At 49.9% G+C, this 25,563-nt stretch overlaps 1 protein-coding gene across 12 annotated transcripts in view; it reads left to right on the top strand.

Moving 5' to 3' along the window:
- Positions 1-5,954: 5,954 nt before the first annotated feature.
- The window catches only part of EPB41L1 (erythrocyte membrane protein band 4.1 like 1), a 150,984-nt gene continuing 131,375 nt past the window's right edge, over positions 5,955-25,563 (top strand). For 10 of the 12 annotated variants that reach the window (XM_039498015.1, XM_039498017.1, XM_039498011.1 and 7 more), the window contains exons 1-2: positions 6,540-6,669; positions 20,675-20,731. The gene's annotated coding sequence lies outside the window, so the exon portion shown is untranslated. Of the gene's footprint in view, positions 6,064-6,539; positions 6,670-20,674; positions 20,732-25,563 lie in introns of those variants that run through there. The other 2 variants (XM_039498012.1, XM_039498013.1) reach the window with 2 other exon arrangements.

The following is a 25,563-nucleotide window of genomic DNA, read 5'->3' as shown; positions in this document are numbered from 1 at the left end:
AGGCTCAGGCTGGAGCTCAGGCTCTGAAGTCTATGGAGGAGGGTGGCCTCCAGAGCGCGAGCACCAGCCCAAACCCAACCATCTACATGGCTATTTAAAGACCCATAGCTCAAGCCCAAGTCTGTAGACCCACGGTGCTGTGGGTTTCTGCTTGCCATGTAGACTTACCTGTAGTGACACCAGTGAGATCACAGCAGGGTGATGGGGGGCTGGGAGCATTTGGGAGAGGTGAATGAGAGGGTGAAGTGCATGTGAGGAAAGCACCTGCCTTCTGGCCTCTGTCCCAAAAGTGCCACTAGGTACTCAAGTTGGGGAAGAGAAGGGCCTGATCCAAAGCTCTTTGAATCAGATTCCAAATGCCCAGAGAGTTCCTGTCTAATTGGTTTTAGCAACCAAATTTTGCTTTGCAACCTTTGTGCAGCAAAGTTGTGCAGAGTCTACAAGCAATATTCATGTTTTTCATAGAATCATAGAATATCAGTGTTGGAAGAGAGCTCAGGAGGTCATCTAGTCCAATCCCCTGCTCAAAGCAGAACCAACACCAACTAGATCATCCCAGCCGGGGCTTTCTCAAGCTGGGCCTTAAAAACCTCTAAGGACGGAGATGCCACCACCTCTCTAGTTAACCCATTCCAGTGCTTCACCACCCTCCTAGTGAACTAGTGTTTCCTAATATCCAACGTACACCTCCCCCACTGCAACGTGTTTATTACAAGCAGTTTGAAGTTCCCACGGAAGCTTTTTTGTTTGGATGTAAAGAATTCCCTACCTGTCTGCAAACCAGACATTGACATCTGGAAGGTGAAACGGACTAGAAACAAACACTGACCAGTCTGTTGGCATTCTCCAAAGGGAGGGAAATGGGCAAAGCAAAAGAAGAATGTAGTGGGGGGAGGGGGCTGTTTGAAAATCAATTTTGATTTTTTCCTGCCGTTTTAATTGTCTAAGATGGTGTCAGAAACACTGACATGGATGGCTGGTTTTCAGAAACAGCCCATATCTCCCATCTGGCACATTGAGGATCATGGAGTTTCTCCTGATTTACTGTCATGTAAGAAAGTGGCACCTGGCCACAACGACTTTTCACCCAACAATGTTCCTTTAATAGCAGGCATGGAGTAAGAGTCCAAGTTTCTCCTTCTCTGAGCTGAATGTCTCTGGAAAGATCTTTCCCAGCTCTCAGTGCCTGGCTTCTGAGCCTAGCACCCAACTGCCAGGGAGGGAGCATGCCAACGGTGAAGGGGATCTGTGCCTCGCAGCTCCCAGCTGGCTGCAGGCTCACCGAGCTGCACAAAAAGGCTTTTCATGCCCTGCACAAACAAGCGAGAGGCATGAAAGGCTGTTATCGCAAAGCATCGATGCTAGCGGCAGCTCAGGCTCGGGTTCCCAAAATAACCGCCTGCCGCAAACACACAGACGTGAAACCTCAAAGGCTGAGCTTTATCGGCCGCTGTCTGATCTGAGATGCAGGAAAGAGTGGGAATAGGCAGCTTCTGTGAGTCCCTTTCTGAGAAACCCTGGTTTGCTGGCAGGGAGCTGTTGGGGACTAAAGGATTGGGGTGCACTTGGATTTTCTGGGTGGTTTCTAGAAACTGGGAGTGGCCTCACAGCCAGCACCATTCTCTATAGCGCCTCCTGCTGGGAGGGGCTGGGACTGCAGTAGCGGTGAGGTCTCCTGCAGCTAGTGCTCCCGCACCTTTCCCTACAGCGCCTCCGGCTGGGAGAGGTTGGAATGGGGTAGCTGTGAGTTTCCCCCACAACCAGCACTATTACATGTGTAGGAGAGAGAGAGCCTGGAGCTCTGGGCCTGGTGTAGGGTCTGAGGCCTGAACCATAGACCACAAAGTTAGGCTGTGTCCTGAACCAAAATCAGGCTATGCTGTGAACCAGTCAGGCCCTGTGTCAAAGCAGATGCTTACAAGTTGACTGTCTGGTACATGAACTTGGCACCAGTACTGCTGGTGTTTCTAAAACACAGGCACTCCTAAGAAGTGCTAGGCACTAGGTATTCCAGAAGGGTAGTACAAGAACACCCTGATGCAAAGTTATATGTAAACACACTCCCCGAAGATGGTGGAGGGACACACTGACCCCCCCTAACGATAAGGTCAGGATAACAGGGTAATGGATGGAGATGTTTTGTTCGAACCAACAGATACAAGGGGTAAAGTGGTAACTAACCATGTCAGAAGGGTAGCAGTGTATGAAAGAAGGGTCACAAAAGGGGCATCTTTGTCCAGCCAAGGGGGCAGCGGAAAGACCTGTCACTGACTGAGCTGAGTCCGTTGTCACGGGCATACATGCATTAGGGTACCTGTAGAATCTATTGGGCACTAGTACCGTGCCTCATCGACAAACCTGGCAAAGCGCCTTCTTCACTGAACCAGATCTGTGGTCTTTGTGGGAGGTACTATCAAGGTCTTCATCAATGTCCATTAGGTGCTCAAGCACTGTGGTGATGGACTGCAGCATAGAAACTGCTGGTCAGATAGGTGGAAAGGAGGCGACCTGCTCAGGGCCCAAATCCAGCTGGGTACCGAGCATACCTCACCCTCACTGCAGTACAGTGAGGCAGTTAGCATGAGTCCCACAGAATGTATTGTTCCCACCTATATTGTCACGGATGATGATAGAAATATGGGGTTGGATTCTCAGCTGGTGTCGATGTGAATTCACTTCAATGGAACAATGCTGATTTACAGCAGCTGAGGATCTTGCTCCTACCACGCGCACATGTTCACACTGGAAATGAGCGGAATGAAAACACAATTTAACTTCTGCCCCATCCCTGAGGTTTTTTAGGTTCAGTTGAAGAATGCTTCATAACAATAATTACACACTTGGGCTGCTCAGGTATTCGCAGCAGCGTTACCACCTGGATGGTATTTGACCAGCCCGGCTGGGTTTTTTTATGGATTTGCCAGAAAAATAATTTAATCTGCCAGGTTTGGGTTTTTTTTACATGAGTGTAAAGATTTGCATTATTCTCACAATACACTGGGATAGCTAATGTAAAAAGTTGTTGTGCCTCCACAACATGGGTATCAGGAGAACTAATTAATAAATGTTTGATGGTAAACGCTAGGGGTCATTGTTTTTAATGGGGGAAAATTAGGAATGATAAGAAGACAGAAGGAACTGAGTGAAAGTCAATGCAGCGAAGCAGTTATCTTTGATGTCTGCTAACCTAGGACCAGTCCACACCCAGGGACTACAGCTACTTAATGAGAAAACGGAAATAATTATAGTACCACTAGTGTCAGGAAAACAAGGATGTTCTTAGAACCCCAACCCAATTCCCCTCTCACGCTGGTGTAAATCAGGAGTAACGCCACTGGAGGCAAGGGGGTTACACTGCATTCAGTGGAGGTGAGTCAGCCACACAGGGTGCTGTTTTAAACACCTACATGCAGATTTGCCCTGGCTAATGCAAGGCGCCTGTGCTGATACCAATGAGCCAATGCAACAGTGTCATGACAAGTCCACCTGCTTACCTCCCCTGGACACAAACCAGGGAAGGACAATGGGGCAGGGAACCTGCTTCATGGCATGCTGCCACCTTTACCTAGATCCTACAGAGGCCTCTGTTCTAACAGTGCATGGTTTCAGTATGGGGCCAGGCCAGAGATGAGAGGGGGCGGAGCCAGGGAAAAGCCGCTCTCTGCAGCATTTGCCTTCCGGCACCAGGCAGGTTTCCATGTGGAGATGCACCCCGGGATTGCTACTGGTGGAAGCAGTAGCTGGCCTTCCTTGCATTATACCTCCGTGAGTCAGTATCAGTGCCATGACATAGCCAAACAGCAAAGGAAGGACCTCTTGGAATGTAAACAACATGGTGGCCCTGAAGAGGAATTGGCAGGAGCTCAGTGACCAAACCTTCCTCCAAACACGGGTAACACGGCAGGTTACCTATTGACTGATTTGAAATCCCAAAGTCATTTCTAACATGTACCAGTCCTGAGCTTTCACTGGTGTGTGGCATATATACATCAGTTCCATAATTTTTTTTTCCTATTGGAGAGCCTGACAGATAAAAATTCTATTGTAAGGATAATAATTGTTCATGAGAATAGAGTATAAGTGAATGCAGCTGCAGTATCATATACTTACAGCAATAATCTGTATCTTCTTTCATGCAAACTTAGCAAAGTGTGACATACAAATCACTTCACTCACCTTTGAATTGCAGCCACCCCTGGGTGAAACACAGAAGCTATTTAATGGTGCACAGCAACATTACACAAGAGTGGTTAGGGTTGGAAATGAAGAACATATCCAATGGGGGCTGCAGAGGGAATTTTGAGTAGCAAGTTGAAATTTATTTGTAGATGAAAGATCTCTCAAGCTTGGCTCTGATACAGCGTCTGAACTTTCCATGAAGTTTCTGCTATTTACCCAGCTTCACAGCTGGGGTTGACCGAGGCACAAAGAAGCAAAGACTTGCCCAAGTTTGCACAGTGAGTCAACAGCTCAGTAGAGGACTAGACCCTTGTATCCTCTTGGCTCCTAGTCCTTTTCTCTAACCACTAGACCATGTGGCTTAGTTTTGTTCCCGGTACTGCCTGCTGGAGTGTGGTTTGTAAAGAAAAAGCCTCAGTGTGACTAATAAAGAGAGGCATTTTATACAGCAGTAAAATAAGCCTGCTTCATTCAAGCGTGCGCTGGTGGCTCCATGAATGTGAAGTCAGGGGCTTGTTCTATGGCTGTTCACTATGTTAGGCTAAATGGCAGATTCCCTTTGGGTTTGCACATGTTTGCACCAGTGAGGCAAGCTGCATAGTCCTGTGTGGAACAGATTTAGGCCCTGTCCTCATTAAGGCAAGTCACACCAGTGCAGAGCCCTAGTGTAAACACACTGCATGAGGCCACAGCAGGGCTTCGCTAGTGCAGCTTACTCCAGTAACGTAGCTAGGGCCTTACTGGCTGTGTCTGTTCCCAGCAGCTATTATTCATAATAGGGTGGAGATGAGGCCCCACTCCTTTGGTGACAGTGCTACACTGGCAACTTGTCAGGAGTCTGAGGCCAACATTGGATTTGTGTATAAATGGACATACATTTAAAAATCACATGCAATTGGGTCTCACTAGACCATTCTTCTCTGCATTCACCAGCAATAAAATAGCTGCTACCTACCAACTTTGTCTTTACCCTGAAGTTAGACAGGGAAGGCAGCTACACTTTCATACTAAGGTCTGTCCCTGGTTGGAGATACTCCCCCTTCCTGTAGCTCATCTTACCAGATGCTCATTACATAGATGCATTTGTTTTCTTTTTAAATCTAAGGATCAATACAGCAAGATATGGCAGGCACAATACTAGATAATAAAACACAGCACTGAGAGCCATATAAGGAATTCCAGTAACTTAACATGCTCTCCCTGGAATCCGATGTGATCCTGATAGAACTGATTACTGAGAACAATAGGCCCTTAAAGTCAGCCCTGGATAGAAATGCAGAACTAAGCCCAGAAAGGATTATTGACAGAAACAAAGATGGAGAAAAAAGAACCAAATCCTAAATGAAAGGTAGTTTGTGTGTGGGGCAGGTGATCTCATGACCCTCTCTTGACAGCAGGTGTTGGACAAGGCTGGTTGAATTTGTTGTGTGGGGTTAACCTTCCCCCTCTCCCCCCATTTGCCAATGGTCTATGAGCACATTGCAACACTTCAATACTGTTATTCTTGCCCTGTGGCAGCGTATAGGTGTCCCTAGTCATGGCTCAGGATCCCATTGTGCGAGGCACTGGACAAACGCAGGGCAATGTCCCCCCCCCCCCCCCCCATGCCTAAGCCTCTGGATTGTTTGTAGCGAGGATCCAGGGGGACAGTGCAGTTGGAGCCTGGCGATTGGGTGCTGAGGGCACATGGAAACTTTCCATTCCCTCCCTGGGTGATGTAACCTTCACAAACGACCCAAATGCTTTTCAGTTCACCCTGCATGTAAATTTCGTTTCTTCCACCGATGTAGGCTGGGGGCCTGAAATTCCCTGCCCGGAAACCCTGCGGGAGGAAGACTCACCGCACTGCGGCGAAGGGTTGCAAAGAAGCGAAGAAAACTGGAGGTGTGTGAAAATGCCCCAACCCAAAATGTGGAAGCTGGACCCTCCCCTGAGGATTAAACCCCAACGCCAGGGGAGGGGGGGGCGGCCGCTGGTTCTGTTGCCCTGGTGCTGTCTTGTCTTTCCAAGTCGGCAGCACGTGTCCGGGCCGGCCTGGGGCCAGCCCATCCCCCCTGCTCCCGGACAGCTCCCGGGAGAGGCGCTGCAATGGGGAGGGGGCAGGACGATGACTGGCGTCGGGTGCGGCCTCGGGGCGCTGGTGCCTGCGGTCCCCAGGCTCCGGCAGCGCCGCCCCGCACCTGGCTGCGGGAAGGGCGGGGCGGGGCGAGGTGCACCTGCCCTGGCTCTCCGTGGGCTGCCGGAGCCTCTTCCCCTTCCCAGCCAGCGGCGTCCCCCTCGGAGCGGGGGCTGGGTCCGCCCCGCCCCTCCCGCGCTCCCGGCCCTCCCATTCCTCCCCGCCCCGCCGCCGCTCGCCGAGCGATTTGTCCCGCTGTAGGGCGGGGAAGCGGCTGCGTCGCTGTACCCGGGCGGAGAGCGAGGCGGCGGGGAGCCTGGGATGCCGCTGCTGAGCCGCTCCCTGCACAGCCTGACTCCGGATCCGCCAGCCAGGTGAGCGGGGGCCCTGCACGCCGGGGATCGCAGCCGCCGCTCCCCCCCAGCCGTTCCGATCCGCGACCCCTGGGTGGCCTGGCTTGCCAAGCCCGCGGGCTGGGTGTTTTGGGGGCCGTGCGGGGTGTGTGTGTGTGTCTGCCTCCGAATAGCTCCTCTCCTTGCAGTGTCTGCTCGCTGCCTCCCCCAAGCTCCGCATGTCCTAGGTGCAGCCGCGTCCAGGTGGCCTGCGTGTGATTTCGCCGTCAGATTTACACCCCCCCCCCCGCACGTTGCCTGTGCAAAATTCCCCATCTTTTCCCCTCCGAGTACCCGCTGGAGAGGGGTGTGTTCCTTCTCTCCCCCCACCCAGCCTGCCGCTCGCTATTGCACGCCAAGGAGAGAGGGGCAATCTCGGGTCTGAGGGGCGTCCATTTCTGGGGGCACAGATCCGGCGCGTTCCCTCCTGATCTCCTGGTTTGAAGGCTCAGGTCCCCTCAGGCTTCCTGCCTTCCCCCACCCCGAAATGGTAACTGACATTTCTCATCGCTACCATCTCCCTCCCCCGGATCGTGGGGAATTCTCTAACCGGGCCCGGAGGTGGGGGGCAAGTCACTTGGGAGAGGACAAAATGAAGGGGAGACGCAGCTTGTTCTGGTAGCCGCTCTGCCTCTCACATGAGCGCACACACTCACATTGTGCTCTGTGTCAGAGCGGAGATCAAACTGCAGGCTGGTGGGGGTGTGTTTGGCGTTGTCCTAGGAGGGAGGAGCTGGAGAGAATTTACACGGGGGAAGGAATGGGGAGGAACAAGCATCAGGGATAATCCCATCTGGGGTGGGCTAAGCCGCAGTCCATAGAAGACTTGTTGGTGCTGAAAGTTTCTGGGCATGGCCAGCTCAAACCTACCTGATTTGGTTTCCTTAGTGACACACCCAGTGGAGCAGGGAGGGAAGGGGAGTGGTGAGCCAGCCAGGAAGGCAGAGAGACCTTTCATGGGGAGTGGCTTTTTTGTTGTTTTGTATATACTAGCAGGTGATCTGTCAGGGCCTCTCCCCTCTGCCAAGGTCAGATGACTTTGACCTCTCTTCCCCTTCAGAGAGCTGGAAGGCACTGAAATACTAGCAGATCTGCCAGTCTTGAGCAAGGCTGGGCCACCACGCCCAGATCTCTGCTCCTTCAGTGGCTGTGATATGAATACTCTCTCTGCCACCACCTGTAGTTTTTTAGATGCCTCTGAATTGGTTTTCTGTAATGTGCACAAAGAGATTTAAACACTGTTTATTTTCCTACCGCTGTGTACAGGGGTGGGAGTATGTACACATATTGGGGGATAGCAAGACACGATACCCCCCTCCTCCAGTTCATTTGCAATTGAAACACCGGGGGTTTGATCTTGCAGCAATGAAACAGTTGGGTATGTTTTGCCACCTTCTTAGATGGGGGCAGATTTGGGCCTCAGGGGTCTGATCTCTCTAAGGCTTTGTTATTGATTTGTAAGAAGAGTTCCCCATGCACCCGCACCAATTCTTCTACACTACACTCTGGAGAAGCCAGTACTCTCTTTGATGTGGATGTCCACAACAGTTAAGGCTACATTTCCCAGTCTCTGGCAGCTGAGGGGTTAAATAAATCCCCCAGTCAAACAATAAACTGCAAATGGGGGTGAAAAATGTGTATGATTCTGGAGCCCCACTGAAAAGTACAAGCCGGGGTGCCTAAGGAATTTAGGATCAGACTCAGATTAGGGAATTCTATGGGGGAGATCTGATCACAGGAATTCCTCTGAAATTGGAGCTGCTGTTTTGCCCTTAATAATGTTTGATTGCAGGAGTGTTGATGTCAGGAGGATAATATATATTAGAGGAGAGTATGCAGGGAGCCAGGAACAACTTGGAATGGGTCCCTGCATATTTCCAGGCTTATTTTTGGAATATCGTCAGATGGCAAGAGGTAGGCTCTGGAGGTATAATAAAGCTTCACACTTTCTTAATTGTCTGATTATATGGGAGATTGGGCAAAGGTATGGGACCTTGCGAGTCCCCTTCCTTTACCATTGGTGCATTTACAAGATGAATTATTTCCACCACGGCATTGCTCCCCTCTTGTATTTCTAATGCTTGAAATTATGGGCTCTTTCCTGAGCAAAGAGCAGATTGAGTGAGCCCTTTAATTTATACAGTATATCATGGAAGTTAGAGATGGAAACGCTTTATTAGATCATTTGTGGTTGGTGGGAGCTAGCTCCTTATGGTCTATTCTCCGGACCTTTTACCGGTCTAGTTTCAAAACCTCGCCAGAGGAGCGACTTTCCCCACTTCCTTGGAGAGATTGTTCCATGCTCTAATCAATCTCGTTGTCAAGATGCTTTTCCCTGATCTTCAGCGTAAATATTCCTTTTCCTCAATTTTCTCACATTAGATTTGCTTGATGTTTTTCAGCTTCAAAGCTATAAAGAGCTAGAGACGTGTTAAGTATATTATTAGTCTGAGTTGTGCCCCATTGGGGTGCCCTAAATGATTTCTCTTTCTCTCTGGTGGCTTTATCTTTCTCAGCTATCTAAGGGAGCTCAAGTCCAGAGTGGCCCCCGGCTTATGCGTGTGTTAATGTCCATATCCACGGTTTTGTGTGTGTGTGTGTGCACGTGTCTATGTATATATTTGTGCATATATATACGCACACACACAAATGATGCTTCTATGCTGGATTGAACACGTAAACCTATTTCTTTGTGTTTTGCCTCACTGCAACCCACTGGAGAGCTCTGTACCTGTCAGATCCCATTCCCTCTCGCTGCCTGGGCTGTATGCGGGCTGTAGAGCGACCGTGCAAGCAGGGAGTTGTTTTAGTCACTCGCTGTGCTGTTTCTTTGTCTTTTTCAAACTAGATAAGGTTGATCAATGTGTGCTGAGCAGAGACGGGGCAGGCTTCTGGGAGAGAGCTGGCACTAGGCAACTTTCTCTGAATAGGAAGGCCTTGATCTCATGTGGTCACTGGACTGGAGCCTGTTTGTTTACATAGGTAACTTCCTGGTGCTAGTGCCCATGCTCTGAAATGAGACCGATGCTTTGTAGACTCTGTCCAATGCCGACTTTGGCCCCGGCGGCAAGAACAGGGACTGTGCTGCAGGCTCTTGGTGCCAGCTCTTGATTGTAATGGCAGGTGCCAAATTTGCTGTTGACATTCCTGCTCCCAAAGCTACGCTTCCCTCTCCCCTCCTTACGCGCACACACACTCATGCATACACACTTGCAGAAGATCTCTCTCACACGCATACACACTTGCAGAAGATCTCTCTCTCGCACACACACGCACGCACACTCCCCCCCCCCCCCCCTTGCAGAAGATATTATGCGTGCCCTGGTTCTCATGCTAGTCCCCATCGGGATGCAAGCTGTGTGTAGCATTACAAATGCCACCACCCCATGTCCCTCCAGCGAGGCCTCTTATCTTTGCACCTAGCACAGGCCTCCCCTGTGTCCCTTGCTACTGGAGCAGTTGCTGGTAGTGGGGGCATTTGTCTTTTCTGTTTACAACCAGTGTTGTGTTTAGTGCTTTAACAGCAACTTCAGGTGGTAATGGAAGCATGGAATCAGCCATTAGCATAAATAGCAAAGCAGTGCTCCTACTCCTTGGGAGTGTGGCAGCAGCACATCTGGCTTGGGGGAAGCTGCGGTTTGACACCCTGGCTCAAGAGACTGGTGGACTGTGCTGCTTGTCTGGGAATCTGCCATCCATTTGCAGTTGTGGCTGAGGTGTGATCCTCCCTGTGAGTGCCATTCTTGATCGAGTGGTGACATTGCAGATCCACTCTGCTGGCCTTCAGGCCAGGGAGAGGAAAATCTCTCTCTTCTGAACCTCTCCAATTTCTCTCTGATTGAGATAATAGCCGTCATATCCTGGGGTGAGCGGAGTAGCAGTAACAAGCATTTTCTAGTCCTCTGTGGATTAAAATAAAACCACACTAGTACTTAGGGTGACCAGATAGCAAGTGTGAAAAATCGGGACGGAGGGGAGGAGGAATAGGTGCCTATATAAGAAAAAGCCCCAAATATTGGGACTGTCCCTATAAAATTGGGACATCTGGTCACCCTACTATTATTCCCAAGCACTGTGACTTGCTTTAGTGTTGCTGCAGTATGCTGGCCCATTAGGAGGTTTTCAAATGCACACAGGGTACTGGGACACTGAACTCCCGTTTGTGCCTCGGGAAATCTCCTCAAGCTAGAATATGAATTGCTGGGACATTAGTAAGGATGGCTTTGAGGGTAAGGTACTGAACAGGAGCTGGGTTCAGTTCCCAGTTCCCCCACAGGTTCCCTGGAAGGTGTTGTCCCTGTGCCTCTATTTCTCCATCTGTACAGTGGTAATATCTCATTGCTTGTGAGGGTCTCGGATGCTACAGTGATTGGGGTGTGGGGAGTGGGCGGAGCTTAGCTGGAAATGCTGTCACTTGTAATATGGCTTTTGGTTTCATAGCAAATCCAAGATGGGAATTGAGCTGGCCTATCTCTCTATATTAGGTTTTGATATAGTGCCTGTCACTTTACAATCTAAGCCCTTTCCCCAGTCAAGGAGACATGGGTCAGAGGAGATTCCTCAACCCCATCATATGGGAAGCCTCCCCATGCTCATCTATGCGAACACACACATGCACAGTTATCAGTCTGCTACTCTAATACAACGTCTAAAAATGCGCTTGCCCAGAGAACGTGACAGCTTCGGCTGAGTGGCCTATTGTTCTCGTTGGAGCAGTCAGATGTCTCTGAGTCAGCGGGTTTTCATCGTAGTCACAGAGGGGAAAAAAAGAAGCGTAAGACTTTTAGGGGGAAACCTGACCGGCATTTTCAGCGCTGGAAGGAAATGGCTGGGCAGCCCGTCTTGTTCAGGGCTGTGATTTGCTGGACAGGGCTGAGACTGACTCCAGGGGAGGTTGGTAACTCTATCCAGAATATAGGTGATGGGGAGTGATTGTAGGGGAGCATTCCAGTGTTTCACAGTCATGGTGTAACACCCCACTCACCTGCTCCTTTAAATCCTGAGCTGGGAGCTCTTGCCTTGCTTGGAACCTGAGCGTGCGCACACGAGAGCACACACTAAAAGGGATCGGCAGACAGCTCTTCCACTACCTGGGCTACTGCACCTCTCCTTGCTTTGGCACAGCATCCCCCTTGGGAGCGGAGCGGGATGTCAAGGAGCCATCGCGCCAAGTGTCTGGCAGCAGGTGTCTCGTCTGCAAGGGTGGAGCATGATACCAGCATCTGTTGTTCTGGTCCCGTCTGTGGGAGTGAAGCATCCCAGGCACCTGGGAATGCACTATGACGAGCGCTAGGCTGAGCTGTGGTACAGCTGGGACAGGAGCCAAGGCACACTTGCCTTTAGCAGACAGGGAATGTGGGCCAGTGGGTTGAGCACAGCCCTGAGTGCCAGTAACTCTAATCCTGGCTCTGACACTGACTTGTTGTAAACGCCTTGTGCCTCAGTTTCCCCTTGAGATAAAGTGGGGATAATACATGCTAGTGAGGATTAACTGCAGTGTGGCGAACGTTATAGGGGTGCTCTGGATTAATGCCAGAGAGGATGGGGTATGGTGGGCAGAGCTTTGTAACCAGGGCAGATCATGTGCAACTGTGAGCTCTGGAGAGCTCACTTCTAGCTTTGCTGTTTCATGCTGCTATTTCATGTGCCCCATTTGAGCCCCCACCCACTGCACAGCCCATCCCTTCGAGACCATCAGCCTTCTGACCATGAAGGACCAGACTGGATTCTGTCTGGGGCTTATCCATGCCTGGGGCTGCATCTGCAGCTCTCCTTGTCCCTAGACCTGCTTTGGGAATGAGGGACCAGGACTGCCCCCAGGTCCCCTGCGTGGCAATCCAGAGCCCTAGATAAAGGGCACCATGGCAGCCCCATTGTGTTAAAAACACAAGACAAATGAATGTAAAGTGTCAGCTCCACAAATCTCATCAGGTCAGCAGTTTACTAGGGCTCTTGGCCTTTCGGCTACGATGAGATGTGATGGCAGCTTAACTTTGATTTTTAATATCCGCTCCATCCTTTTTCGGGGCGAGTGTCCTGCCCTTAGATGTCAGTAGACTGTACCGTGATCCAGCAGGTCTCTGCCATTTCTTGCTGCTCTGCTCCTGTTTCACGGTCTGTTCCCCCAAATTTGTAGGAGAGACGAACACGCCCGGGTGTGGTATGGGAGACCGGGTCAAACCTTGGACCACACAGCGTGTAGTGAGGTCTTGCACAAAATGAATTCCAGATCTGAACCAATTGTGATCTTAATCTTTGCAAAAGTAAACCAACGCCCTCTTTTAACTCACTCCTCTCCCTATCTGCTCCCCCTCCCCTGTAGGCTGTCTAGCAGGGGGATCTAGGATGCATGTGCTGGTATCTCAGTGAGCATCAGACAGGAAGGAAAATACACAGGGTGGAGTCGTCTGTCTCTGCTGCACAAAGGGAATGTTTGTTTTTGTTTTTTTTCTCCTTTTGAAATTTTAGGTAAATAAGGAAGTGATCAAACAGCATTTTGAAGCTTCAGTAGGGGTTTAAAACACATTCATAACCCCCCACCTCTTCCCTCCCCCCATTTCACTATGTGCCAGGTGCCATGGTAGCAACAATCAGAAGGTATTTTTAGCTTTGATTCTTTTTGTGTCCAGGGTCTAAAAAGGAGCTGCATCTTGACAGGGAGAGAGCAAGCCATTTCATTACATGGCCAAAGGCGGGAAGCTGAGGGTGCATTTTTAATGACACCTCCCTTTGTAATTGACTAATCTTGTTTGTTGCAGTTAGTGCTAGTGGAAAGCATTTCTGGCTTAGACAGAGGCAGTCAGGTGTGCGCCCATGGAGAAGTGTCTAAAGCAAGGAGCGTATGTCAAGACCAGGAGGGAGGCTGGAGCTGGGAAGGGGGAACACAGACTGTTTACTAATCATGCATATTCTGGGGGGTCTTGGAGCCGCTATCCAGGTGGAGTATGAAGGGGCTGGAACACTGAGGGAGGCGCTGCTGGTTTTTCTAGTGATCTGGTTGGGGAAGCAATGAACGAATGAACAATGAAAGTAATTAAATGTTCTAATTAGATGCACTATTGATCTGGCCGTGTTTCTGCTGGCAGGAGCTTTTGTCGATATTGGATAGCATGGGAAGTAGCTGAGCAGTTGTGGGGTTTTTTGTGCATGTTTGTGGTGGTTTGTGTTGCTTTTTCTTTTTCCCAGCCAACGGAGGGGTGCTGGTTAGCAGCTGGGTCTCCAAGTGGAAGGGTTGGAGTTTGATTATAATAAACAGCAGCATTACTAGGTGCATTGCTGGCAGTAAGGGATGGAATTGAGACAGGCAAAATTTAGGCTGAACGTTGGGACGGAGGAAATTTCCAGCCTTTCAGATGGATCCAGCTGTGGGATCATCTTTCAAGGGATGATGTGGCAGCCTCATTTCTTGGGACTCTTAAACATAGACTGGACAGAACAAAAGAAAACTTGCTATCAGGTGCAATCCTGTCCTGAATGTGGGTGGGTGTTACCTGGATGAGACAGGACTTGTTACATCTTTCCATGTCTAAAGTCTGTGTTGCATAGTGTCTTTCATCCCAAGGCCGAAAAGCACCGTCAAATACCATGGCCCGAGTTCATCCCTGGTGTAGCGTCGCTGAGGTCAGGATTGAATTTGGCACAGCATATAATAGGTCTGTCTATCTTTTTTTCTCTAGGCATATTTTCAGTAATATCGGTCACTTGCTGGTGAAATGCAGCTGAGAAACAGCAGGTTTATGTAGGATGAGCAGTGAGGAATATGTCCAGTTGAAACTGCCAAGCGAGTTGTGGGTAGGCCACATGTAATTGCCCAAGTTTCAGTTTGGCCAGGACACCACAATTAGCACCCTTACTTTTGCGAAAGCTGCATCCTTAATGCCCACTTGGTGGTCTGCACCTCCACTTTGCTTTTATCTGCGAGATGCTCTCTCTTACGGTGGCAGCTCTGCCTCAGCATTGACTCTGCCTGTCTGGGCACCGTCTGGGGTCATTCCCTCTGGGCTGGTGAGGGCTGATGTGGTCACACCCTGACGTGGGTTGGTTGCAATGGTGACCCTCTTCCAGACCCAGTTGAGCGGTTAATGCTTGGGCAAGCTGCCCTTGGGGCTGAGGTGCTGCTCTCTCTCATTTGTGTTGTCCGCTCCCATGGCTGATAGAAGGGGAAGTGGCGTAAATCCCTGTCCTCCTGCCTGTGCTTTGCTAAGCTGATAAACATCTACTCCACAATGCACTGGCCAAGATCTGAGAGTCCCTGGGCCTGCGTATGTCCGCTGTATGGCACCCAGCATTTGCCATGCCATGCAGAGCCCTGCGTCAATTGTTCTCCATCCAGCAGTGATATGTGGCCAGGATTTAAATGGCTGGTCCACCATCAGCTTGTACGCCTCCTTCTGCTACAAGTACTGGAACTAGGAGTGCTGCATCCCCTGGCTATAATGGAAACCACTTCAATACAGAGTTTACAGTTTGGTTCATTGGATTTCAGCACCCCCACTAGACAAATTGTTCCAGCCCCCTTGTCGGCAGCTGAGGCAGGCTCAGGGCCGGCTCCAGGCACCAGCTCAGCAAGCAGGTGCTTGGGGCGGCACGTCCGGCTCTTCGGCGGCAATTTGGCGGGTCCCTCTCAGAGGGAAGGACCTGCCACTGATAAGCCGCCAATTGCGATTGCGGCTTTTTTTTCCCGCCTCTTGGGGCGGCAAAAACCCTGGAGCCAGCCCTGGGCAGGCTGGTTATTTGCTAAGGTGCCGTGGCAGTATCTGACACACTCGGATGTTCTTGGCAGGCTTGCGAACCCTCGCCTCTGGCTGAGACCGCAGGGTGGAGGGAAATGGCTGCAGGTGTGGGTCTTCCTAGCACTGCTAGCAGCAGTGGTCCAGGGAGCTGCTTGGCAGCAAAGATAGTGAGCAGCCAGCAGGGGGTCTTGTTCCCCAGGTGGCTAAAGTCCTAGGGCAGGTAATTATATGATCTTAACTGATACAGTGATGCTCATCCTGAAGCATCCCAAAGCACTTCCCAAGCTGTCATGCACAGGGATCTCTTAGCTCAGCCAGCCTTCAGGATAGCAACTTGACACAGCTGCATAAGGCAGGAAGGGAGGGAAATTTCTGTGTCTAATTGAAGGCACAGGGGAGCTTTGGCTAGCAGATTGCAATGACCTATGTTATTATGTCGACAGGGCTGTGACTTCCCCATCTCCTGTAGGGAAAGAAGCCATAGGATCTGGCATGACTGCAACGTTGTGCCACGCCCGAAGGGTCAGTGCTATCGTGGTGTGTTGTCTGTCTCTCTCAGGCTCGCCCCACAGCCTTGCAAAGGGATCTAGAAGAATCTACTCTAGGTTTTTCTATTGCACCCTTCACTCTGGTATCAAAGTGCACCATGATGCACTTTGTTCAGGCTCAGCAGAGACAGAGCAAACTGCCTGCCCCTCTCAAGTCATGTCTCAGCGAGGGTGGCTTTCTCAGAGCCTGTCTTCTCTCCACCAGGCCCCCGCACCTCTTTGAGGTGAACAGCAGCCCCTTGAAACATCTGATCCTGAGCTGCTGACACAATGATCCTTCTGGATGCATTTGCCTTGCTAAATCAGGGTTTGTGCGTTGTCTCCTTGTACTAATGAAAACACCAGGGAGTGCAGGTACGGAGAGGAGCCCGCTAGAAAGGAATCCCATCGAAAGCCTTGTGCCTGTCCAGTAGATCTCCTCGACCTGTGCACTGAATGCAGGAACCGCTCACATGCAGGGCTCCTCTAGAGAGGCCAGCTCCCTGACTTTGCGCGGCCCTGTGGGGCATCCATGTTCTCTTGCTGCTGGAGACACGGCTGAACAGTCTCCCGTGTGTACCGTTCCTGCTGGGACCCTTCTCTTGGGAGGGGGCAGTGACTGATCTAGCAGCTGCGCACCTGTCCCCTTGGTCCAGGCAGTTGTCTTGGGAGGGCAGAGGCCTTTCCTGGTGTCTGTATTTGTGTTTCAAAGGGTGTGTGTGTGGGAGGGCGAGAGAGAGATGTGGGCACTCTAGACTGGCATTGGAGTTGGGATCAATGAAAAGCTGGACAGTGAATAGGACGCAGTGACTTCTGAAAAAGAAAGAATGGAGTTGGGGAGGGGTGTACTTCTCACTGGCTGCAAGGCCATTGACCCCGACGCTGGCAGGAAAGTGGAGAGGCGCTAATGTGTAGGTTCTTTGCCATCCAGAACTACGGGGTCTCCTCCCAGCCTAGGAGAAAAGGGAGCAAATCGTCATTGCTCCCCAGGCTCTGGGGTCAGCCTAGCGCACACCTAGGCAAGAGGAGCCCCACCAGCACGTCTGGCACCTGGAGAAGATCCCAGCCCACTCCAGGGCTGATTGGATGGCTCTGGGAATGGAAGACAGAGTGTGTGAGCTCCAGGTCAGGTGCTGCTATTACCTTACGGGGGTGTGTGTGTGGGTGTGTAATTGGTGGATCTCTGTCCCATTGTTAGGCAGCATTTCAAAGGCTTAGTGTTGGGCGGGGCACAAACACAGGGAGATGATAAATTGTTTCTTTCTGAGGCTCTCCCGTGTTGCGTGAGCACTTGTTAATTCACCCTCAACCCCGCTGTGATGTAGATAGAATAGTCTCCTCCCCATTTTACAGATGGAGAAACTGAGGCATGGAGGGTTTCCCTCCCCTGCCATGAAATTTCCAAGTATTCACTAGTTCTGGCTATGTCCATTCACCTCGAACCTGTTTATTGGAGATGCCGAACACCCATGTGGCCGCGCTGGTGGGATCTGTGGGCACATGGCACATCAGAAACAGGCCACTTGAGGCAGCCTACGAGCCGGGACTCACTTAGTGAAGTCTCTTGCCAGTATAGGCCTTGATCACTCCCCAAAGCCACGCAGCCTGTCAGTGGTGAAGCTGGAAACAATGCAGGTGTCCTTCAAGTTCAGTGTCTAACCACTAACCCCAGGAGGCTGGGGGTAGCCCCGAATGGCCGCTCCTTAGCAGTCTGATTGGTGATGAATTTGGGTCTCCGTGTCTTAACTCTCCTGACTTCTCAAGCAAGAAACCAAGGGTTGGGCCCTCTCAAGATATTGGGGGTGTGGGGTGGCAGGCTCTCAGGGGGAGGAGGGACGGGATGGCATAAAACTGCTCAGCAGGGAGGTGGGGTCCAGGGTCCAGTTTTGAAGAGAGCTCAGCTCCTCCTTAGAAATCCAGTGTTGTCCCGCATTTCCAATAGCGGGCACCTCCGCCAGGCACAGACAGGAGCCAGAGGTCCCGTTAGCAGTGCCCCGTGCAGATGCTTTCTTGTAGTGAGGCTGTTGTTGCACGTTAATGCTTTTGATGCTGGACGCAAACGTTGCCTGTCTGAAATCAGTGAGGATCATCTGCATCCAGCAGCAGAGAAGCAGTCGGGGAATTACGAATTTAAAAAAAACAAAGAGTGGGGTTGGGGGATGGTGCTTGCTGGCCGGGGAGTAGCACATTGATCTTTTCACTGGAACCAAGAGTTCAAATCCCTGTTCAGATCACAGCTGATAATGAGGTTGATCAGCTCTGAGCCTTGTCCCTGTTGTTCACGTCACTAACGCCCGAGCAGCTGAGTGCAGAGGGCGGCGTGTGCTTGCTGAGGTCTAATAACAGGAGTAGCTGGGCTTGCTGTGGGTCGGGCTGCGGCTGTGTCGGCAGAGCCCCATTGGGGAGCAGCGCGCGCAGGCTGGATGAGGTCAGGGGTGTTCGCTGCACAGCTTTGTGGGCATTAAACGCCTGCATCTTCCCTGGGATTCCAAATTAAGGGAGGAGGGGTGGGGTCGGCCTGGCTCCTGAATGTAGCTGGTGTAACTGCCTGGGCATCCCGAGCCAGTGGTTCTCCAAGGTGCCGAACTGCCTCTCAGAATCATTCATGCCCTCAGGAGGCTGAAGGGACTGGACGGCTAGTACAGGGGGTGGGCTGGCCGAGCTCACTCCCCAAAACTGCAGATGCACTACGTTATCACCAGTGCAAGCCTTGGGGGGAGGGGAAGGGGGGAGTTCTCAGTTACCACCATACGGCCCAACTCTGCTCAGAGCACAGCTAGATGACGGAGCAGTGTAAATGCCTGAGCCTTCTCCAAGCTCTGGCTACCGGTCATGGGAATTATGGGTTTGAAAAAATCCTAGAGTATAAATCCTAGATTTCCGCCCCCCCACTCTGGCCCAGCCCCCGCCTTACTTTGATGGACACGGGTATAATTCTTCTGGGCTCCTGATTGCACGGGAGTTGCATTGACACAGAAGCGGAGAAAGGCCTGGGTCACTATTGCCCGAGTTCTGTAGTTCTCACTCCCATTCCAGACCCTTCTCTTTCCATTGCTCAGACGTTGGGGGGACTGAGACTTTCCAGGCTTTTCCTTAGCCCATCAGTGAATTTCTCTCCTTGGAAGCTTGGGTAAAACCGGCTCAGCTTTTTTGCGTTATTTTTGTTCTGTATGGAGCCCCATAGCCACGCTCAGTTGTGTCCCAACACCCGTAAAGCCCTGCCTCTTCTGATGGGTCATTGACGTGTGGGGAGGAAGGGTTCATCCCCTTTACTGAATGTGCCACGTGTGGTTTGGAGGGTAGTCTCCAGACAATCCATGTCCTAATGGGACTGAAATGTGGCTGTAGGGTGGCGGCCAGAATGTTGCTGATGAAATTTCCATGGGGGTGTATTTGGTGGGACCCTGACTGCATCACACCAGAAGGCAGACAGCAGGCCAAATTCTGTTCTGTTGCATCCACTACACATCCACCGATTTCAGTGAAGTGACTCTGGATTTATACTGATGTATACCATTTATTTATACTGCATTTATACCATTCTGCGAGGTGGTTGTTAAAGTGCCTGGCATATATTGGATGCAGTTAAATGGTCTCATTAAATCAAAATGAAACTTGGAGCTGGTGCAGCTTAGGTCCTGGGGGTTGGATTTTCAAAGGGGCTCCCATTCATACACATGCTTCTGTTTGTGGGCTCTGTGCACGTAAATGGCACTTTACGCGGCTGGATCAATGGATTATGTGCCATCCTACCCGATCTGCATTAGTGCCTTGCATGTGAGTCTACTCACAAATTTTTACCTGTGCATGTGTTGGAGGCCCATTGGGAAATTAACCCTTTAGTATAAAAGACCTTTCTTGTGCAAAAGTAGGAGCTATCCCAAGTCTTCTGTAGCATTCCCAAGATGGGCCTCATAAGCTTCTCTCTAGTCTTACTCAGAGCCTGTAATATGGACCTCCCCGATTTTGTTCTGGTCTGTAGTATAGTTACGTGGATGCAAGTGCTCCTCAGACCTTACAGATCTTTGTCTTCCATAAAACATAGTTCTTCTTCTCCAGAAAGTGACTCTCTAAAAAATGCTGTTGTGGAACTTGTTTGTATTTTCTGAATGCATTTCATATCAAACATGCTCAGTTCTCCAGTAAAGTACCAGTCCTGCAAACCTCCCTTTGACATCTGTGAGTCCAGCTGGGTTCTTTGTGGCTCATGCATCATCACCTAGAATAAAAACTGCAGACCAAATGTTGTCCTCAGCAACACCTGGGCAACTCTGTTGTCTTCAGTGGGGCCGTACAGGTGAAACTGAGGGGTATAAGACAATGGCACTGCACAGATGGCCATGAAATTAGAACTTGGTTAATGATTCACTGTGCAAGCCAGTAAAGTATCCAGTTCACTTTCTCCCAGCAGTGTTGGTTCTGCAGGGCTGCCTGCAGTAAAGACAGGCTTTTATCGCTCAGATTAGCAGCTCAGCCTCTGAATACACAGGGAGCAGACCTTCTCAGTTAGAAGGTGCTGTTTCATCTAGACCTGTTTCAGAGTAGAGTGCACATAAATGAACGAATTCTTATAGAATTGAATACAGTGCTCAAGCCACTAAGACACCAGTGAGCTCTTGATGAAATGAGCGATGCTCATTTCGTGTTGCTCCACAGCGTACGTGATTTTGATCATTTTTGAGACACTTTGGATGATTTTTTTTCTCTCTCTCTCCTCCCCCCCCTCAGGTTCTGAACGGTGCCTGAACAGAAGTTAAAGAGCCAAGAGCTGCCCTCAGAGACGGGGTGAGTCTGTCCTTGTTGTTAGTGACCCTTTAGTCTCTTTTGTACATACACGCTTTTAGGAGCAAGCAGGTTTTCCGTAGTGCGAAGGGCTCCCAGTCCTGATTGTCACCCTATGGGTGCTACTGCAGTGTGAATAATAATGGGCCCTGATGGTAAATGACTAGATCTCCAGAACCCACAGGGAGGGAGTACTGGAAATAGAGGTGCAGAATGCTGCGAGTCAAATGCAAAGCTCAGAAATGGTGCTTTTTAGGGTTCTGTGTGTGCTTTTATTCACATTTAGCTAAGAACTTGAACATAGGCTGGTTCCTGTGAGTGAGGCTATTTTGAGGCTCTGCATTTAAAAATGCACCGAAATTCAAACTATTTTTTCGTGTTTTCAGTGCAAAATTTTGCACAAAGTGAAATTTAGGAAGGCAAAATTGATGCAGATCAGCAAGAACATGACATTAAATTCTGTGAAATGAAACCTTGTCTTTGATTGCTGAGCTGCTTGGAATGTGGATTTCCTGATTTCAGGTCAGGCTGTGTAAGCATGGTTTAGCTTGACCTCTAGTTTTATGTTTGTTCTAGGAATGCTGATTGTGCTCTAGGATTGGGAACGGAGGGAGGGAACAAATGTAGAAACCCGCTCTGTTAATTCACAGGGGTGCCTGAAATGTTTAACCTGTGGATGATGAGGTGCTTGCAGCCGGTTGTTGGGTTATTACACCTCTTTGTGGATAGCTGTGCAGTTCCCCTTTCTTTTCAAGTGCAATGAATGTATTGTTCGGCGCAGAAATCCTAGCATCACGTAGGGACTTGGAGAGTGAATTCACTCCCTATGTGGTCATTTTGGGAGGGCTCTCTATGCTGGTAGAACATGGTGAGAATGCTATTGCAAACCCATGTGATGAGTTCCTGGGGAGATACAGGTGAGGTGAGATGGGGAGGGGATGGTATGTACCCAGTCATGTGCCATTCTCAGCCTGTGATTAAATTAGGGGCTTTGAATGCCTCTCTTCCACCCTCTAGAGAAAAAATTCTTCAGAATACTCATCCCTTCAAGTCTTTGGACAACGTGCAGCGTTTGGTGGGTCCCCCACCAATCCAGTGCACCAATCCAATGCCAGCTTACAGCTTTCCCTGCCAATCCAGCCCGGCCTGTATTGAGCTGAGGCAGCGTGACTCTGCGGGGTGCATCTGTGCCCCATGTGCAGCTCCCTCTCTCTGGAGCCTGAAGGCAGGGTTTGAACTGTGTGCTCCCGAGGTGCAGGACTGGCTCGCCGCACGTGGGGCCATAGACGCAGCATTGTCAGAGAGCAAATTCCTACCAGCACGTGACCCAGGCGGGAGAATCCATGTCTTTGAGGAGAGCTATAAGTGGGTCGCTGTCATTGATTAAAGTGTAAAGCAAGCATGGCCCCTCAGGGCTGTGGATTTCTCTCTCTCTGAGCCAAGGCAGCCTGTAAAGTTTTATGAGCAATTTCTGCTCAGTAATTCCAAGCAGCTTATCCTTCAGGAGGGCTGCGTGTGCATCTTTAATAGTTCCGTACTGGTTGGCGGCTCTGTCTGCCACGTGGGGCGCAGCACTATGTGTGGCTGGCCTGTGCAGCAGGCACCTGTGACTGGAGCACTTGGAGGATATACCGAAGAGGTGGAGAATGAGAGAGACTAGAAGGAGATGTGCTGAGTCTCATTCAATCCTTCTCTGTGTTAGGGAGGCGGCGTGGCTCAGTGGCTGGGAATCAGAGGCTCTAGGTTCTATTGCCAGCTCTGACATGGATTTGCTATGTGACCTGTATGTGCCTCAGTTTCCCTTCTATCTATGTGGATCATGCCTGCTCACATCTGCTCTCAGGTCTCCAGATGAAGAGGCCTATGCTGGAAGGCCATGCTTTGAACTTGCACAGGTCACAGCTGACAAGGGAGAAGTGGTATGTGATACAGGAGGTCAGACCAGATGATCACAATGGTCCCTTCTGGCTTTGGAATCTGTGAGTGGGGAGATCTGTGTGGTTGCCAGCAATAGGTGATGTGCCTCATATGCCCTGGGTGAATTCTCTGGAAAGGGGAAGGGGGAGCTGGGTATAGAAAGAGAGACCCAGATGGACGGACGTGATGGGGAGAGAGAACAGATATACACTGGGACCTGTACCCCCAATTCGTGCTCTCACTCACTGATTTGGCTCCACGGGGATGGATCCCATGTGTAGATGGGTTTTCTTCTGCCACCATCGTATGGGTCAGGCCTGCTCTGAGTGGGATTAGGCCACGTGGGGCTTCCAGAGCTATTGGCCCATCTGCACCAGGCTCTTGAAGGTGCCAACGCTGGGGGAGCTGAGCCATTGCGGGCAAGCGAGGGACATTTCCCTAGTGTAGCTGTCTCTCTAGTGCTCTCTCTGGCTTCCTTTAATCCACTTCTCTCCCATACGCCAGGTATGACAAGCCCATGAGACTTGCTTATAATATACAGGACTTGTAAGCCCCCTCCCCCATGGGTGTATGTGACTTTTTCCCCCAGCCCCTGTGTGTATGTGCGTCTTTCGTCCTCCCGCCTGCGTCTGTCTCCCTCTCTGCTCCTGTGTTGTCTCATACCTGCTCTGCAATTCTGTGTAATTTCTTTTGGTGCATATTCATACATCCCTGTGACAAGTCCCAGAATGCACTGCACTCTTTCTCTTTCCTCCTCCCCCCTCACACACTGCATAGCTGAGCATGTCTGAGCTTTGGGAAGGTTACAGGGGAGTTGCCCCCAGTAGAAGACTAGTAAAAATCAGCTGGAATGAAGAGAGACTTTGATCAGCTTTCTGGCTGACAAAAGAGAGCTGTGAGACTCTGAATCTTAACCCTGTCTTTCCCAGCAGACTTAGGAAACTGTCCAGGGCTGTATACCGCCTGCTTAATTTCCCCAGGGACTGCTGTAAGTGGAAATGTGATACCTCTTTTGCTTCAGTCTTCACTAAAATAGTGAATTGTGACCAGACACTTAACACAATAAATATTAACAACAAAGGGGAAGGAACACAAGCCAAAATAGGGGAAGAACAGACTAAAGAATATTGAGATAAGTTAGATGTGTTCAGTTTGACAGGACTTGATGAAAGGTATCCTAGGGTACGTAAGGGACTAGCTGAAGAACCCTTGGAACTGTTAACGATTATCTTTGAGAACTGGTGGATGGGTGAGGTCCCAGAGGACTGGAGAAAGGTATTATGTTCCCCTATCTTTCAAAAGGGGAACAAAGAGGACCTGGGGATTTATAGACTGGTCAGCCTAACTTCAATACCTGGAAAGACACTGGGACAAATGATTAAGCACTCAGTTTGTAAGCACCTAGAGGATACTAGGGTTATAAGGAATAGCCAGCATGGATTTGTGGAGAACAAATCATGTCAAACAAACCCAATTTCCTTTTTTGACATGGTTAATGGTCTAGTGCAGGGGTAGGCAACCTATGGCACATGTGCTGAAGGTGGCACGTGAGCTGATTTTCAGTGGCACTGACACTGCCCGGGTCCAGGGGGCTCTGCATTTTAATTTAATTTTAAATGAAGCGTCTTAAACATTTTAAAGACCTTATTTACTTTACATACAACAATAGTTTAGTTGTATATTATAGACTTATAGAAAGAGACCTTCTAAAAATGTTTAAAATGTGTGACTGGCACATGAAACCTTAAATTAGAGTGAATAAATGAAGACTCAGCACACCACTTCTGAAAGGTTGCTGACCACTGGCCTAGTGGATAGGCAGGAAGCAGTAGACATGATATAGCTTGATTTTTACTAAGGGTTTTGACAGTCCCACATGACATTTTCATAAGCAAATTAGGGAGGTGTGGTCTAAATTACTATAAGGTGGGTGCACAACTGGAAGGGTGTATCTAATGGGGTCCCACAGGGGCCAGTCCTGGGTCCAGTTCTAGTCAATAGTTTCATTAATGACTTGGATAATGGATTGGAGAGTACGTTTATATAATTTGCAGATGACATGAAGGTGGGAGGAGTTGCAAGCACTTTGGATGACAGGATTAGAATTCAAAATGACCTTGGCAAATTGGAGAATTGGTCTGAATTCAACAAGATTACAGTCAATAAAGACAAGGGAAAATAACTTCACTTAAGAAGGAAAAATCAAACTCACATGTGAAAAATGGGGAATAACTGGCTGGCAGTAGTGCTGCTGAAAAAGATCTGGGTGGGGGTTATAGTGGATCACAAATTGAATACGAGTCAACAGTGTGAAGCAGTTGTGAAAAAGGTTAATACTATTCTGGGGTGTATTAACAGGAATGTTGTATGTAAGATACAAGAGCCAATTGTCCCATTGTACTCAATGTTGGTGACTCCTCAGCTGCAGTACTGTATCCAGTTCTGGGCGTTACGCTTTAGGAAGGGTATGGACAAACTGGAGAGAGTCCAGAGGAGAGCAACCAAAATGATGGAAGGGTTAGGCTGTGGCTACACTTGCATTTCAAAGCGCCAGTGTAGTCAAAGCGCCAGCGCTGGGAGAAAACTCTCCCAGCGCTGTCCATACTCCACCTCCCTGTGGGAGCGCTGCAGAGGGTGTGTTTTCACACCCTGCTGCAGCACTGCAAATTTGTAAGTGTAGCCAAGCCCTTAGAAAACGTGACCTGTGAGGAAAGGTTTAAAAAAAATTGGGCACGTTTAGTGTTGAGAGGAGACGACTGAGGGGTGACCTGATAAGTCTACAAATACGTTAAGGGCTGTTATAAAGAGAACGGGGATCGATTGTTCTCCATGTTCACTAAGCCCATTGCTTTTTGTCCTACCTTCAATCTGGGTTAGATATTAGGAAAAGCTGTATGTCTATAAGGGTAGTTAAGCTC

The sequence above is a fragment of the Mauremys reevesii genome, linkage group 13 (genome assembly GCF_016161935.1).
Source record: "Mauremys reevesii isolate NIE-2019 linkage group 13, ASM1616193v1, whole genome shotgun sequence".
NCBI classification, from domain to species: Eukaryota; Metazoa; Chordata; order Testudines; family Geoemydidae; genus Mauremys; species Mauremys reevesii.
Note: the sequence above shows the minus strand (reverse complement) of the source record. Positions and strands in the feature narration are given on the sequence as shown.